The sequence below is a fragment of the Macaca thibetana genome, chromosome 3 (assembly GCF_024542745.1).
Source record: "Macaca thibetana thibetana isolate TM-01 chromosome 3, ASM2454274v1, whole genome shotgun sequence".
Lineage (NCBI taxonomy): Eukaryota > Metazoa > Chordata > Mammalia > Primates > Cercopithecidae > Macaca > Macaca thibetana.
Genome location: NC_065580.1, coordinates 71661597 through 71680239, shown reverse-complemented (window position 1 = coordinate 71680239; position 18643 = coordinate 71661597). Strand labels below are relative to the sequence as shown.

Here is an 18643-nt window from a genome sequence, read left to right as displayed (position 1 = left end):
GCCTTTGATGTGTGGTTGATGCTACTTCCATCTAAGGGCCAAAAATTCCAGATGGAGAGATCTCTTTTATGATTATTTAAATCATAATCTAGATAGTAGATGGATGAGAGAACCTACACTCTGTCTTTTCCCATTCCAGTCCATCCTGCAAATGGCTGCCAGATTAATTTTTCTATGTCTATTCAATTTTGTTTTTACCTTCTCTTATGAGCTGAGGTTTGGAATTATAATTAATTTCATCAATTAAAAAAAATTATCTAAGTTTCTCCATCAGTGTTTCTCATCTAAAGCACAGAATACAGAAAAATGATTTGAGGAATGATTTCTAAAATTTTTCCAATGATTGCATATAACCAGTACCATTTTAAGGCATAGAAGAGAAACAAAATAATTTCATACAACAGACAACAGCAATTAGCAACAGCACTTGGGAACTTGTCCGAAATGAACTCTCAGACCTCATTCAGACTTACTGAATTAGAAACTTGGGGGGTGAGGCCCAGCAATGTGCATTTTAACAAGCATTCCAAGTGCGTGTGATACACATTAACTTTGAGAACCTCTGGCTTAGCACATTAACACTCAATTCTCTCAAGGATTATCAGTAGAAAAGACTACTAGACTATAAAACCCCTGAATTGGAACCTTATTATTTTTCATTTTCTCTTGCCTTATGCGTCTGACGTTTAATCCACATTCAGAGTTTTTGAGTAGTTAAAAGATAAGTATCCCCTCTGAGTTTTCCTGTTTCTCCTCATCCTGTAATACCAAATTATCAGCCCAACCTTTATCCTTCCTTTCTACCTCTTCCTATTTTATAAGTAATGTTTTTCCAATCAGAATATCACATCCTAATTTTTTAAGTAATTCTGTAGATATCATGTCAAGTCACATTTCAGAGCAAGAAAGACTCTCAGAAGATTACTCAAATACATCAACATACAGGTAAGAAAATGTCACCACAAGGCAAACACACGTCTTACAGAAATAGAAAGAGATCAAAGAATAAATTAGCCATCTTTGTAAGGCCTGAGTCTCAATAGTTGGTTTAACAGATTTAAGAGTTAGAATGGTTGAAAGACAGATGTCCTGTCCTGTCCTGTCCTGTCCTGTCCTGTCCTGTCCTGTCCTGTCCTATCCTATCCTATCTTATGTATTCTGACAGAGTTTTGCTCTTGTTGCCCAGGCTGGAGCACAATGGCACGATCTCTACTCACGGCAACCTCCACCTCCCAGGTTCAAGTGATTATCCTGCCTCAGCCTGAGTAGCCAGGATTACAGGCATGTGCCACCACGTCCAACTATTTTTGTATTTTTACTGGAGACGGGATTTCTCCATATTGGTCGGGCTGGTCTTGAACTCCCAATCTCAGGTGATCCACCCACCTCAGCTTCCCAAAGTGTTGGGATTACAGGTGTGAGCCACAGCATCTGGCTAGAATAATCTTTATTTGTACAATTGCTTTCTGGAAATAAAAGCAAATACATAATCAAAAACCACCAATTCTTTATTTACTGGCAAAAGTGCATGCCCTTTTTTCATTCCTTGCTCTACTTATAGAAAGAAGAACCTTAACATTAATAAGTATGCTATCTAGTTATCTAATGACATAACACATCTTGTCCCCCACTGTCCTATCAGTTCAATACTAAGTTTCACAGAAACTAATCTCAAGATTGTTCATAACAACTTCTTCATTGTAACAATTTTTCTTTTCTTTTTTCTTTTTTTTTGAGACAGAGTCTCACTCTGTCTCCCAGGCTGGACTGCAGTGGGGCTATCTTCTCGACTCACTGCAACCTCCACCTCTCAGGTTCAAGCAATTCTCCTGTCTCAGACTCCTGAGTAGCTAGAATTACAGGCACGCACCACCATGTCCGGCTAATTTTTGTATTTTTAGTAGAGACAGGGGTTCACTATGTTGGCCAGGCTGGTCTCGAATTCTTGACCTCAGGTGATCCACACGCCTCGGCCTCCCAAAGTGCTGGGATTACAGGTGTGAGCCACAGAGCCTGGCCAGCCACTTGTGACAATTTTTCTAACCAACATTTATTTTTCTGGTTATATTCCATCCAACAGAAACCACCTGGAGAAAGCCAGAGTGGAGATCATATGATACTTGGTATTCCAAGTTGAAAATCATTTTAATTGTACTCTAATCTTATGTCACAAGTGTTCTGAGGTAACATACAGGTAATAAATCAAGTGGTAATAAGCGACATGGGAAGCAGTGTAGCATACCTGGAAAGAATATGGGCTTTGTAGCCGTGAAGATCTTTTGGCTTCAAGTCTTAATTTTAGCTTTATCTGCTCTCATTTTATAAGATAGAAGCCATAACATTAGTATACTGCCTCATATTGTTGTTACCAAGTTCTCGGTTATTTTAAAGTACAAACTCCTTGAAAATAGGAATTATATGTTTTACATACCTCTGTATTCCCCCACCTTATATTTACACAGGTGCTCAACAGATATTTGACTACTACTGGAATAGATTTTAACATATTAGATAAACTCCTTAATAGGCAGCCCTTGCTTCCAGATCCCACCCCCAACTGAATTTTCCCTACTATAACCAAATTAACTTTATTAAAAGGCAAATCTGGAAGTGGCACCCAAGATGGCCAAATAGGAACAGCTTGAGCCTCCAGCTCCCAGTGTGAGCGACACAGAAGATGGGTGATTTCTGCATTTTCAACTGAGGTACCGGGTTCATCTCACTGGGGTGTGTTGGACAGTCGATGCTGGTCCGTGGGTGCAGCCTGACCAGCGAGAGTTGAAGCAGGGTGATGCATCGCCTCACTGGGAAACGCAAGGGGGAAGGGAATTCCTTTTCCTAGCCAAGGGAAATTGAGACACACAACACCTGGAAAATCGGGTAACTCCCACCCTAATACTGTGCTTTACCAAGGGTCTTAGCAAACTGCACACCAGGAGACTATATCCCACAACTGGCCCGGAGGGTCCCAAGCCCACGGAGCCTCCTTCATTGCTAGCACAGCAGTCAGAGATCTAACTGCAAGGCGGCAGCAAGGCTGGGGGAGGGGCGCCCGCCATTGCTGAGGCTTAAGTAGATAAACAAAGCCGCCAGGAAGCTTGAATTGGGTAGAGCCCACTGCAGCTCAAGGAGGCCTGCCTGCCTCTATAGATTCCACCTCTGGGGACAGGGCATAGCTAAACAAAAAGCAGCAGAAACCTCTGCAGATGTAAAAGTCCCTGTCTGACAACTTTGAAGAGAGCAGTGGCTCTCCTAGCATGGAAGTTGAGATCTGAGAACAGACAGACTGACTGCTCAAGTGGGTCCCTGACCCCTGAGTAGCCTAACTGGGAGACATCCTCCACTAGGTGAAGACCGACACATCACACCTCACACGGCTGGGTACACCCTGAGACGAAGCTTCCAGAGCAAGAATCAGACAGCAACACTCGCTGTTCAGCAATATTCTATCTTCTGCAGCCTCTGCTGCTGATACCCAGGCAAACAGGGTCTGGAGTGGACCTCAAGCAAACTCCAACAGACCTGCAGCTGAGGGTCCTGACTGTTGGAAGGAAAACTAACAAACAGAAAGGACACCCACACCAAAACCCCATCAGTATGTCACCATCATCAAAGACCAAAGACAGATAAAACCACAAAGATGGGGAAAAAGCAGTGCAGAAAGCTGGAAATTCAAAAAATCAGAGCGCATCTCCCCCTAGAAAGGAACGCAGCTCATCGCCAGCAATAGAACAAAGCTGGACGGAGAAAGACTTGGACAAACTGAAAGAAGAAGGCTTCAGTTGATCAAACTTCTCAGAGCTAAAGGAGGAACTACGTAACCAGCACAAAGAAACTAAAAACCTTGAAAAAAGAATGGATGAATGGATAACTAGAATAATTCAATGCAGAGAAGACCTTAAAAGAACTGATAGAGATGAAAACCATGACACGGGAACTACCTGACAAATGCACAAGCTTCAGTAACCGACTCGATCAACTGGAAGAAAGAGTATCAGCAATTTAAGATCAAATGAACGAAATGAAGCAAGAACTGTAGAGAAAAAAGAGTAAAAAGAAATGAACAAAGCCTCCAAGAAATATGGGATTATGTGAAAAGACCAAATCTACGTCTGATTGGTGTGCCTGGAAAGTGACGGGGAAAATGGAACCAAGTTGGAAAACACCCTGCAGGATATCATCCAGGAGAACTTCCCCAACCTAGTAAGGTAGGCCAACATTCAAATTCAGGAAATACAGAGAACGCCACAAAAATACTCCTCGAGAAGAGCAACTCCAAGACACATAATTGTCAGATTCACCAAAGTTGAAATGAAGGAAAAAATGTTAAGGGCAGCCAGAGAGAAAGGTCAGGTTACACACAAAGAGAAGCCCATCAGACTAATAGCAGATCTCTTGGCAGAAACTCTACAAGCCAGAAGAGAGTGGGGGCCAATATTCAACATTCTTAAAGAAAAGAATTTTCAACCCAGAATTTCATATCCAGCCAAACTAAGTTTCACAAGTGAAGGAGAAATAAAATCCTTTACAGACAAGCAAATGCTGAGAGATTTGGTCACCACCAGGCCTGCCCTACAAGAGATCCTGAAGGAAGCAATAAACGTGGAAAGGAATAACCGGTACTAGCCATTGCAAAAACATGCCAAAATGTAAAGTCCATCGATGCTAGGAAGAAACTACATCAACTAACGAGCAAAATAACCAGCTAACATCATAATGACAGGATCAAGTTCACACATAACAATATTAACCTTAAATATAAATGGACTAAACGGTCCAATTAAAAGACACAGACTGGCAAATTGGATAAAGAGTCAAGACCCATCAGTTTGTTGTATTCAGGAGACCCATCTCACATGCAGAGACACACATAGGCTCAAAATAAAGGGATGGAGGAAGATCTACCAAGAAAATGAAAAACAAAAAAAAAGCAGGGGTTGCAATCCTAGTCTCTGATAAAACAGACTTGAAACCATCAAAGATCAAAAGAGACAAAGAAGGCCATTACATAATGGTAAAGGGATCAATTCATCAGGAAGAGCTAACTATCCTAAATATATATGCACCCAATACAGGAGCACCCAGATTCATAAAGTAAGTCCTTAGAGACTTACAAAGAGACTTAGACTCCCATACAATAATAATGGGAGACTTCAACACCCCACTGTCAACATCAGACAGATCAACGAGACAGAAAGTTAACAAGGATATCCAGGAATTGAACTCATCTCTGCACCAAGCGGACCTAATAGACATCTATAGAACTCTCCACCCCAAATCAACAGAATATACATTCTTCTCAGCACCACATCACACTTATTCCAAAATTGACCACATAGTTGGAAGTAAAGCACTTCTTAGCAAATGTACAAGAACAGAAATTATACCAAACTGTCTCTCAGACCACAGTGCAATCAAACGAGAACTCAGGACTAAGAAACTCAATCAAAACCGCTCAACTACATGGAAACTGAATAACCTGCTCCTGAATGACTACTGGGTACATAACGAAATGAAGGCAGAAATAAAGATGTTCTTTGAAACCAATGAGAACAAAGATACAACACACCAGAATCTCTGGGACACATTTAAAGCAGTGTGTAGAGGGAAATTTATAGCACTAAATGCCCACAAGAGAAAGCAGGAAAGATCTAAAATTGACACCCTAATATCACAATTAAAAGAACTAGAGAAGCAAGAACAAATACATTCAAAAGGTAGCAGAAGGCAAGAAATAACTAAGATCAGAGCAGAACTGAAGGAGATAGAGACACAAAAAACCCTCCAAAAATATCAATGAATCCAGAAGCTGGTTTTTTGAAAAGATCAACAAAATTGATAGACCGCTAGCAAGACTAATAAAGAAGAAAAGAGAGAAGAATCAAACAGACGCAATAAAAAATGATAAAGGGGGTATCACCACTGACCCCACAGAAATATAAACTACCATCATTTACCAGTATTTATAGAGAATACTATAAACACCTCTACGCAAATAAACTAGAAAATCTAGAAGAAATGGATAATTTCCTGGACACTTACACTCTCCCAAGACTAAACCAGGAAGAAGTTGAATCCCTGAATAGACCAATAGCAGGCTCTGAAATTGAGGCAATAATTAATAGCCTAGCAACCAAAAAAGATCCAGGACCAGACGGATTCACAGCCGAATTCTACCAGAGGTACAAGCAGGAGCTGGTACCATTCCTTCTGAAAATATTCCAATCAATAGAAAAAAAGGGAATCCTCCCTAGCTCATTTTAGGAGGCCAGCATCATCCTGATACCAAAACCTGGCAGAGACACAACAAAAAAAAGAGAATTTTAGACCAACATCCCTGATGAACATCGATGCAAAAATCCTCAATAAAATACTGGCAAACCAAAACCAGCAGCACATCAAAAAGCTTATCCACCATAATCAAGTGGGCTTCATCCCTGGGAGGCAAGGCTGGTTCAACATACACAAATCAATAAATGTAATCCAGTATATAAACAGAACCAAAGACAAAAACCACATGATTATCTCAATAGATGCAGAAAAGGCCTTTGACAAAATTCAACAGCCCTTCATGCTAAAAACTCTCAATAAATTCGGTATTGATGGAATGTATCTCAAAATCATAAGAGCTATTTATGACAGACCCACAGCCAATATCATACTGAATGGGCAAAAACTGGAAGCAATCCCTTTGAAAACTGGCACAAGACAGGGATGCCCTCTCTCACCACTCCTATTCAACATAGTGTTGGAAGTTCTGGCTAGGGCAATCAGGCAAGAGAAAGAAATCAAGGGTATTCAGTTAGGAAAAGAAGAAGTCAAATTGTCCCTCTTTGCAGATGACATGATTGTATATTTAGAAAACCCCATTGTCTCAGCCCAAAATCTCCTTAAGCTGATAAGCAACATCAGCAAAGTCTCAGGATACAAAATTAATGGGCAAAAATCACAAGCATTCTTATACACCGGTAACAGACAAACAGAGAGCCAAATCATGAATGAGCTCCCATTCACAATAGCTTCAAAGAGAATAAAATACCTGGGAATCCAACTTACAAGGGCTGTAAAGGACCTCTTCAAGGAAAACTACAAACCACTGCTCAGTGAAATAAAAGAGGACACAAAAAAATGGAAGAACATACCATGCTCATGGACAGGAAGAATCAGTATCGTGAAAATGGCCATACTGCCCAAGGTTATTTATAGATTCAGTGCTCCCATTAAGCTACCAATGACTTTCTTCACAGAATTGGAAAAAACTGCTTTAAAGTTCATATGGAACCAAAAAAGACCCTGCATTGCCAAGACAATTCTAAGCCAAAGAACAAAGCTAGAGGCATCACGCTACCTGACTTCAAACTATACTACAAGGATACAGTAACCAAAACAGCATATGGTACCAAAACAGAGATATAGACCAATGGACAGAACAGAGCCCTCAGAAATAATACCACACATCTACAGCCATCTGATCTTTGACAAACCTGACAAAAACAAAAAATGGGGAAAGGATTCCCTATTTAATAAATGGTGCTGGGAAAACTAGGTAGCCATAAGTAGAAAGCTGAAACTGGATCCTTTCCTTACTCCTTATACGAAAATTAATTCAAGATGGGTTAGTGACTTAAATGTTAGACCTAAAACCATAAAAACCCTAGAAGAAAACCTAGGTAATACCATTCAGGACATAGGCATGGGCAAGGACTTCACGTCTAAAACACCAAAAGCAACGGCAACAAAAGCCAAAACTGACAAATGGGATCTAATTAAACTAACGAGCTTCTGCACAGCAAAAGAAAATACCATCAGAGTGAACAGGCAACCTACAGAATGGGAGAACATTTTTGCAATCTACTCATCTGACAAAGGGCTAATATCCAGAACCTACAGAGAACTCAAACAAATTTACAAGAAAAAAACAAACAACCCCATCAAAAAGTGGGCAAAGTATATGAACAGACAGTTCTCAAAAGAAGACATTCATACAGCCATTAGACACATGAAAAACTGCTCATCATCACTGGCCATCAGAGAAAAGCAAATCAAAACCACAATGAGATACCATCTCACACCAGTTAGAATGGCAATCATTAAAAAATCAGGAAACAACAGGTGCTGGAGAGGATGTGGAGAAATAGGAACACTTTTACACTGTTGGTGGGACTGTAAATTAGTTCAACCATTGTGGAAAACAGTGTGGCAATTCCTCAAGGATCTAGAACTAGAAATACCATTTGACCCAGCCATCCCATTACTGGGGATATACCCAAAGGATTGTAAATCATGCTGCCAAAAAAACACATGTACACGTATGTTTATTGCAGCACTATTCACAATAGCAAAGACTTGGAATCAACCCAAATGTCCATCAGTGACAGACTGGATTAAGAAAATGTGGCACATATACACCATGGAATATTATGCAGTCATAAAAAAGGATGAATTTGTGTCCTTTGTAGGGACATGGATGCAGCTGGAAACCATCATTCTCAGCGAACTATCGCAAGAACAGAAAACCAAACACTGCATGTTCTCACTCATAGATGGGAATTGGAACAATGAGGTCACTTGGACACAGGAAGAGGAACATCACACACCGGGGCCTATTGTGGGGAGGGGACGGAGGGAGGGATAGCATTAGGAGATATACCTAATGTAAATGACGAGTTTATGGGTGCAGCACACCAACATGGCACATGTATACATATGTAACAAACCTGCACGTTGTGCACATGTACCCTAGAACTTAAAGTATAATAATTTTTAAAAATTAAAAAAAGGCAAATCTGATCTTGTCCAATTCCATTTTAAAACCTTCTTAAGGTTCCCAGCTGTAATGAAAAGTCCCTGCTAAGACCAGCATTCATCTCTTCACAGCCTATGACTTATAACTCAGTTTCGCCCACTAAACTACTAAAGCACGTGGAATTTGCTTCCTCCTCCCTACTAGCTCCTCCTGAAAAGGGTAACTCCTACTAGTCCTTCAAGTATCAGCTTAAAAGTTGTTTTCGCTATCAAGTTCCATGATAATAGCTCCCCATCCCTCAACTAACTTCAAAGTCCTTCCTCCATAACTTGATACTACACTCAACTCACCATCTAAAACTATAATTAAATGTTTATCTGCTTCCTGAGTTATCTGGTAAACTCTTTGAGGATGAGGATCATACCATATTCAGTTTTTATACCCATTGTTTAACATAGTTACTGACACACAGAACACCCTGAATAAATATTACTTATTGAACATAATGCTGATGTCCCATGTTCCCAACATTTCCAATTTGAGAATGTAGTCACGTTTATTTCCCTGTTTGCTTATAAATAACTTTAAAACATGACAGCCCAATAGGTTAAAGAAAAAAAATTCCGGGGCTTTATCCTGAAGACACATTTATTATGGCACAGAAAGCAAAATCAGCACTATTTTTTTCAAAGAACAGAAAAAAAATATTTCATAAGAACTTGTTATTCTGGGGGAGGGAAGGGAGCTGCTTTATCTTGGCCCCATCCCCAGAAGTTACAGTCACCAAACTGGATATGATTCTCAGTTAAAACAAGCAGAGCCACGGATAGCAAAAGAATATAAAGAAACTACTGCTCAGTCTGGAATGCCATTTGAAGACCACGAGGTGACAAGCCTGGATGACTAAACAGAAAGACAAATGAACCTGCATTCCTGATAGCACTGTGGAACCACTATACCAGCTCTGGACAGTCTACCTTTAATTTCTCATTACTTGAGGAAAATAATCCCCCTTGTTTATTTATACGACCCTTTTTTGGATTTCTGTGGCTGCTGAACATGATTCCTATTTGATGAGAAAGTTAGAAGAAAGTTTAGGAAAAAGTTCGTTTAACCTAGAGAGGAGAGAGAGATTCTCAAGACAGGAACATCAAAAAGTCTTAAAAAGACGGATATAGATGATTGTATTAGTCCGTTTTCACGCTGGTGATAAAGACATACCCAAGACAGGGAAGAAAAGGAGATTTAATTGACCTACAGTTCCACATGGCTGGGGCCTCACAATCATGGCAGAAGGCAAGAAGGAGCAAGTCACATCTTACATGGATGGCAGCAGGCAAAGAGAAGAGAGCTTGTGAAGGAAAACTCCCCTTTCTAAAACCATCAGATCTTGTGCAACTTATTCACTATCACGAGAACAGCACAGGAAAGACCTGCCCCCATGCTATGATTCAATTACCTCCCACTGGGTCCCTCCTACAACATGTGGGAATTTAAGATGAGATTTGGGTGGGGACATAGCCAAACCATATCAATGATTACGTGAAATGACAAAAGAAAAATTTACAGTAAGTGATACCATAAACTAAAACAAAAGCAAACTAACAAAACTTATTTGTAAATTAAGTTAAAGGATGATATCCATAATAAGGATATCGAAGAACACCAACATATTAGTAAGGGAAAAAAATCCAACAGGAAAAAATGAGTAAAGATATGAATAAGCAATTCACAGAACTGAAAATCAAAATGCCCAACAAATACATTGAAAGATGGCTAGCCTCATGAGTAGTTAGGGAAATGCACCACAGGACACTTTTTTTAAAAACTCATTTTATTATAAAAGAAAAGCATTCAGTGACAGTCAGTTGATAGAGGAAATAATTACTCTCAGACATTAATGGTGACAATACAAATTGTGTCAATATTTCTGAAAAATAATTTAGCATTAAGTATTAAAATTAAATTGGCATATACTATGCACAAAGATATTAATTACATATTATTCATAATAGAATACTAGAGACAATCCGTATGTCCAAAATGAACACAGTTAAGGTTTCAGGTATCTACTGTTACAGAACAAACCATCCCAAACTTAGTATCTCAAAACAGTATGTTATTTTTCACAACTCTGTGGGTTGGCTAGCAGTTTCTCTGCTGTTTTCATCTCTGGTTCCTATGTGTTCAGCTAAAGGGTCAGCTGGGCTACTAGGTGCTAGATAACCCACTTTCACACCTGCTGGTTGGTGCTTGCTGTTAGCTGGGGTATCTCGGTTCTCCGGCAAGACACATCTACTGCTTCCATACACTAAACCAGCTTCCTCACTCTCAGCAGCAAGAAAGTATTCCTTGAAGCCTCGTTAGGAGTTGGTTCCAGAACTCATAGATCACTTCTATCATATTCGTTCATCAAAGTAAGTCATGAGGCTAGCCAAGACTCAAGAAAGAGATGGAGAAATATATTCCTTTTTTTTTTTTTTTTTTTTTTTTTTTTGAGATGGAGTCTTGCTCTGTCGCCCAGGCTGGAGTGCAGTGGTGCGATCTCGGCTCACTGAAAGAGATTCTACCTCTACACAGAAAAAGCAAAGGCACACTGCAAAGAAGAATGACTACCAAAACAGGAGAAATTTATGACTGTTAAACATTCTACCACTGGTAGGCAGGTGTAGGTATGTGTATGCGTGTTTCTGGATGTATATACAAACTCACATGCACAATGAAATACTACGTAAGTTGTTAAAAAGAATGGAAAGGTATTCAAGATAAGTAAAAAAAAAAAAAAAGGTGTAGAATATTTAATATAGTATGTTACCATTTGTGTGTGGGGAAACTATGTGTATATATTCTATCACATATATGTATGTTATAATTGTAAATTCTTGAAATAGATTTAAAAATTAACTATTAGAACATGTAAAGGTGTCCACAAGCTAGCTGAAGATGCACGGCAGTGAGGTCATGTTGGGAAGACTACCAAAAGTGCAGGCTAATTAGCCTAGAGGCGAGGACAATGGGTGTTGTGTGGAAACAGAGAGCTGCACAGAGTCATAGGCTCAGTGAAGGGTTGTGGATCCACAGACGCAAAAGCCAGCAGGCCCAGCAGTTAATGATGCATATTAGTAGGGGTAGATGAAGGTGGGAGATGGTCTACGTGGCAGGGAGAATGGTAGCCTACTGGGCAAATAAGTAAAACAACTGGGGAAATGATAAATATATTGAGGCTAATGCGAAGCCTAGTTTCTTATTGCCGCAGAAGGCATTCATCAACACTTAAAGGGAGAAAGCTAGGAAAAGCCCTGGGGTGTTGGACTAGAATTGGAACTACAGGAACAACTTTATGATTCTGTAATATGTACACACAGGTACAGAACTAATTACATATGTATATGAGTGTGTGTTTTGTATATGTGTGTATATAAACCATATACAAGTGTCCTAATTCTGTCTTCTATGACGGCTTGGAAGCAATGACATTCCAGTAGCAATGAGCAAACTAAGCCCCCAAATCTTTGTTTTAAATACCATCTTTCAAGAAAAAAAAAAAAAAAAAACCCAACCAACCAACCCACAAAAAAACAAAAACAGAGCTCCTTGGAGAAATGGCTGATTCCAGGGCTCTGGAATCTACTTTGTCTACTCTAGTAGACAAAGCACAAGATGAACCAGAACAGCTTGTTCTGCCAGAAAGTCCCAAGAAAATGCACAATGAATGAGATAGGGGCATGATATACGGGCAGAGGAGCCAGCTTGAAGAGGCTACCACTGGCTAAATCAGGACTACCTTAAAAAGCAAAATAAATAATAATAGCAACAAATCAGAACACATTTAACAAAATCGAAATCCATGAGTCTTTACTGCTTTAAGTTTAATAAGTGAGAGAGAAAGAGGTGAAACCCCGTATCTACTAAAAATACAAAAATTAGCCGGGAGTGGTGACGGGTGCCCGTAATCTCAGCTACCCGGGAGGCTGAGGCAGGAGAATTGCTTGAACCTGGGAGGTGGAGGCTGCAGTGAGCCAAGATCAGACCACTGCACTCCAGCCTGGGCAGCAGAGCAAGACTCTGTCTCAAAAAAAAAAAAAAAAAAAAAAAAAAAGTAGTACCTTATGACATAATACCAACTAATATGTATAGAAGAAATAACAGAAATAAAAAAAAATTATTTGGCAATCATCATAAAAGTGGTTAATTCAGGTGGGAGTCACCAACGACACCCACCAAAGCTAATGAGTGGAGCGTTGATGAGAAACGCGATACTAGCATAATTTTGGAATGTATCTCCACAAACACTAATCAATCACAAAGGGCACAAATATAGTCTTGCCAATATCACTATTAGTGGCATGGTTTTACATAGTATGCCTCAAGATGCAACACACTGAGAAGGGCACAGCAGCATTTCTGTGGTATTACTGCCAGGAATGCATGACCTGATTGGAGTCATGAGGAAATATCATATAGATCTAGGATGAGGGTCACCACACAGAATACAGGGCATATACTTATTAAAACTATCAAGGACATGAAAGATGGAAAACTGAGGCTAAAGAACTATGAACAGACATAATAACTAACTGTAACACGTATTCCTGGATAGGATCCTGTGCCAGAAAAGAGAGACAGACTGTTGGAATAGTAGATGAAATTTGTATAGATTCTTTGGACTAGATAGCAGTGTTGTATCCATGTTGATTTTCTTCTTTGGACGGTAGTATGTTGGCTGTATAAGAGAGCGCTTATTTTTAAGAAACAGACGCTGTAGTGTTTAGGGGTGATGTGATACCATGTTGGCAGTTTGCTCCAAAAGGTTCAGAAAAAGACTGTAATGAGTATGTATGTATGTATGGAGACACAGAGAGAGAGGGCAGGCAATGGAAGTAAGCAAAACATTAACAATAGGAGAAATCTGGGTGAAGGTGATATAAGAGTTCTTTGTGGCCGGGCGCAGTGGCTCACGCCTGTAATCCCAGCACTTTGGGAGGCCGAGGCGGGCAGATCATGAGATCAGGAGATCGAGACCATCCTGGCTAACCCGGTGAAACCCCATCTCTACCAAAAACACAAAAAATTAGCCAGGCGTTGTGGCGGGCACCTGTAGTCCCAGCTACTCAGCAGGAGAATGGAGTGAACCCAGGAGGCGGAGGTTGCAGTGAGTCGAGATCGCACCACTGCAATCCAGCCTGGGCGACAGATATAGGCTCCGTCTCAAAAAAAAAAAAAAAAAAAGAGTTCTTTGTACTGTTCTGGCATTTTTTCTTTAAATTTGAAATAGTTTCAAAATGATTTTTTCATCTGAAAATAAAGATGTGATACAGAACATCTAGTGATAGAGCAAATGTGAATCACCTATTGCCTAAGGCCAAGAAACAGAAAGAAAACCCTGACTGAATTATGTTGATTTACATACTTTCCTTTACCATACTCTGAAGGGACACATTAACAAGAAGGGCAATGTTTTTATGCCTATTTGGAGAACTAATGAACTAATGAACTACTGGAGATCTCAATGAACTCTCCCTTCTCTTCATGGATTTTAAATGAGTATTTTACAGCTCAGTGAGGAAAGGAATCTTGACTTACTCATCTTTGTAGTCCCAGCACCTAGCCCATTTATAACTTAGTCATTGTTAATGTCCTTGAACAGGAATTCTACCTCCAGTACTGTTTCAATGAGAAAAATATAGTGACTTGAGTAGCAAGGACTTTGCTACACTGAAAGGGAAGGACTGTCTATGATAAGGTAAAATTGTATGTCAGACTGAAGACAGAAAAATATCAAGGATTAACTTTCTTAGGAACTCAAGTATTAAATATCTGCTCTAAAGTCCTAAAAACAGAAAAGTGCATAACCAGTAGTAAAAATCATTTTCCTAAGAATAGCAAACTGCTAACAGTTTTTGGTTAAAAAGTAATGATAGAATCAAATGTTTAGGATAAAAATAAGACTTTTGGAGAAAAGAGTTGACAGTGGAAAACCATGTTTTAAAAAATGCTGAGTGTCCGAAAAATTATTAGACTGAACCATATCAAATTGCTGATAAAGCATATATCCTACCAATAATGAGTATGATAATTTTCAAATCTGAAAGAATACACTTTCATTGCAGAAACTAAAACTCTCCAAGGCCCTTAGTTGCCAAAATTAAACTCAAAAATTTTTAAAGCTGAATAGATTTCACATGGCTCAATACTCTACCCTTCCTGGAGAATACACACATTTCTAGCACATCTTAAAAGCTTGTGGGCCCATTGCTGAACTAGAAGGAAAAAAAGGTAAACATACCTGAAGATCTGTTACAGTTAACCATAATGAACTTTAGAATTATGTCTTTTCAAAAGTTTAAACAACGACTGAAAATTAATTTTGATAGTATATAATTATCTGCCTTATTTATTTATTTTTAGGCAGAGTTTTGCTCTTGTTGCCCAGGCTGGAGTGCAGTGGCCTGATCTCGGCTCACTGCAACCTCCGCCTCCCAGGTTCAAGCAATTCTCCTGCCTCAGCCTTCCGAGTAGCTGGGATTACAGGCATGTGCCACCATGCTCGGCCAATTTTGCATTTTTGGTAGATATGGGGATTCTCTATGTTGGTCAGGCTGGTACTGAACTCCTGATCTCAGGTGATCTGCCTGCCTCAGCCTCCCAAAGTTATGGGATTACAGGCATGAGCCACCGAGCTCAGCCAAATTATCTGCTTTAGAACGCAAAATACACTAGCACCTTATGAAATTAGGATTTTTCTATTCAAAGCAATATTAGAGAATTAAAATCTGTTAATGACTATATGACAGCTTCTCCCCTGTAAGGACTGTAAGTCAAATCTTTTCGAGAATATTACAAGGGAAAAAAAAAATCCAGTAATACTATACACCAGATTCTGTATCGCTTTTTTTTATTATTATTAGTTTAGTTTATTTGTGTGTGTGTGGGGGTCTTTAAATGGAGATAAAATATATTTTGGGACTGTTCTAAGGATTAAATGAGATAATGTATGTAAAGCACTTAGCACGGTGACTGGCACAAATTAGGCACTCAGTAAATGGCATCTATCGTGCTTATTCTTATTTATTTATTTATTTACTTTTTGAGACGGAGTCTCACCCTGTCACCCAGGCTGGAGTGTAATGGCGAGATCTCAGTTCACAGCAACCTCCGCCTCCCAGGTTCAAGTGATTCTCCTGCCTCCGCCTCCCAAGTAGCTGGGATTACAGGGGCGTGCCACCAAGCCCAGCTAGTTTTTTGTATCTTTAGTAGAGACAGGGTTTCACCATGTTGGCCAGGCTGGTCTCGATCTCCTGACCTCATGATCTGCCCACCTCGGCCTCCCAAAGTGCTGGGATTACAGGCGTGCGCCACAGTGCCCGGCTGCATATTCTTACACAGAGAATATGAAACAATCTAGAAACAGGGTCAAGTGGCTTAAAAACCTGTAAGAGAAGCCAATAAAGGCAAGTGAATAGAAATCACAGTCAAATATCTAGACTGGTAACCTCAATGAGGAAAGGAACCTTGAATAATTTACCCTTGTAGTTTCAGAACCTAATGAAGTGCTTGGCACACACAGCAGATGCTCAATAAAGGTTTATGGAAATGAAATAGACATGAAAGTATCTGGAAGACCAGGTGCAGTGGCTGACGCCTGTAATCCCAACACTCTGGGAGGCCAAGGCAGGGGGATCACCTGAGTTCAAGAGTTTGAGACCAGTCTGGCCAACATGGTGAAACCTCGTCTCTACTAAAAATACAAAAATTCGCTGGGTGTGGTGGCAGGCGCCTGCAGTCCCAGCTACTCGGGAGGCTGAGGCAGGAGAATCACTTGACTCTGGGAGGCGGAGGTTGCACTGAGCTAAGATCACACCACTGCACTCCAGCCTTAGCGACAGAGTGAGACTGCATCTCGAAAGAAAGGAAAGGAACGGAACGGAACGGAACGGAACGGAACGGAACGGAAAGGAAAGGAAAGGAAAGGAAAGGAAAGGAAAGGAAAGGAAAGGAAAGGAAAGGAAAGAGAGAGAGAATCTGGAAAAGAAAGAGGAAGTCTGAGGTTATCTGAAAAATAAACTGAGAATCCAAAAATTACCATTCCCCCAAGGAAGCCACTTTGAAAAGTAAATTAAAAACCTAAGCATTTTTAGATCAACGTATAAAAAGTCCCCTCAGACTGGTCTCTTTAATAGTGACTTAGTCCACTCCCAAATCCTTTTTGGCAAATGTGTCAAATATTTGAAGGAAATATTTTAAAACTTAATCTAAATAAATGTTATATGCATCCTCAAAGGGGGAAAAATTACCTAAAGCATTGAGGAATCTTTTCCAATTTCATTTCAAGGACGTTCAGATTAACTTAATTCATAGTTCTTCCATTTACTTATATGTGAAAATGAGCTTGCACTTTTATCTACAAGCAAGCTGTAAAGACACATATTTCACTTTCAGAAGTTTGAGTGCATACCCCAGAAAAGAAAGAGGAAAGAAAACTCACTCTTTGAGAAGCGGGCAGTGCCATAGGAGTACAAAAGAGTGGCTAACAAAACTTCCCTCCCATGTTTCAGGAGTCACCTACCTGTTAGAGCCCTTGTTTACAGCACAGTCTGCACAGTTTCAGACTCCTTACATATTGAAAACTCAAAATTCTCGGTGTAGTGGTCAAGGGAACAGTGAAATAGGAAAATATGGTCCTATCTTCCCCATCCTACCCCAAGTAAAAGAGAGAATCAACAACATTTTTTCTAAGACTTCTCCAAGATAGCGCCCATCACCTCACTAGAGCACCCTACTCTTATTCAGAAACTGAACAATTTTACAGAAAGCAAAAGCCACACCCTTAATAATACACTCAACTCTGTACAGTGCTTGGCTTCTGTGCTAAGCACATTTCCAGAGAGAGAGTTGGAACTACATCTCCTGAGCCTACTTCAAATTAAAATCTGTGAACAGTGAGAAGTTACAAATCAGATAATAGCCCAAAATTAACTGCTGAAAGGAGGTTGGGGGGAAAAATCATTAAATACATCCATCTTTCTTAATGAAATAACAATGTTTTTCAGCAATACAAAACACCAAAGCTACCAGCCTACACTACACAGTAGTTTGCAGAATAACAACCTGCAGTACACAGTAAAATTATTCTTAAATCATCGTTTGCTTCCTATAGTGCTCTAAAAAGTAGCAAATGCATAAAGTCATATAAGAGCTATTGTCCAATCACTGACAGCATTAAAATTATTTTTAAATCTAATTTCTGGAAAGTTCTGCAGTAGCAGTTTAAAAAGCAAATCAAATTCTAATGAGAAAAAACGTCTAGTTCCAAACTCTGAAAATACACTGAAGACATTCACAGTTTAAGAAGCAGGAAGGTCACAGGCACCAATGTGAGTAACATCTGTGAGTGGCTGATACAAAAAAAGATTTCTCTGGAATTAAGAATTCAAAATAATTATCAAATACAATCTAATATGATCTTTAAAAGTCTCTTGTCTCAAAAGCAACAAAGCAAAAGCTTCCAATACAAAGATTTTTACACCTTACACATACCCACATACTTCACAAATTAAGAAATAGATGAAAATTAAAACAATAAAATTTAAAGGTATCTAAAATACACTACTTGAAACAGCAGACTCTTATCTTTACATTTATCTATCAGCTCTACCAGTAAAGCTCTTCTGAAATGGATGGTCATTTCAATACAAGATTGTTCGATATGCCATTCCGCGTGAATCGAGCTTCGGAGACTAATTCTCAAAATCTCCTCAGAAGATGCTTTATTACGGCTCTAGTTTCAATTTCCTGCGACTCAAACAGCTACGTACAGAAAACAGCTCATACATAGGCAGAACAATCAGAATACAGGGGAGCGCTCCATTCTTTTGTTTTGGTGGCAGAAGCTGCAAA

At 39.6% G+C, this 18643-nt stretch overlaps 1 protein-coding gene across 6 annotated transcripts in view; it reads right to left on the bottom strand.

The window, feature by feature from the left end:
• The window catches only part of ANKIB1 (ankyrin repeat and IBR domain containing 1), a 154859-nt gene that overhangs the window by 135625 nt on the left and 591 nt on the right, over positions 1-18643 (bottom strand). The window contains exon 1 of one of the 6 annotated variants that reach the window (XM_050782838.1): positions 17041-18244. The exons of the other annotated variants lie outside the window; for them this stretch is intronic. The gene's annotated coding sequence lies outside the window, so the exon portion shown is untranslated. Of the gene's footprint in view, positions 1-17040; positions 18245-18643 lie in introns of those variants that run through there. 6 annotated transcript variants of the gene reach the window in all.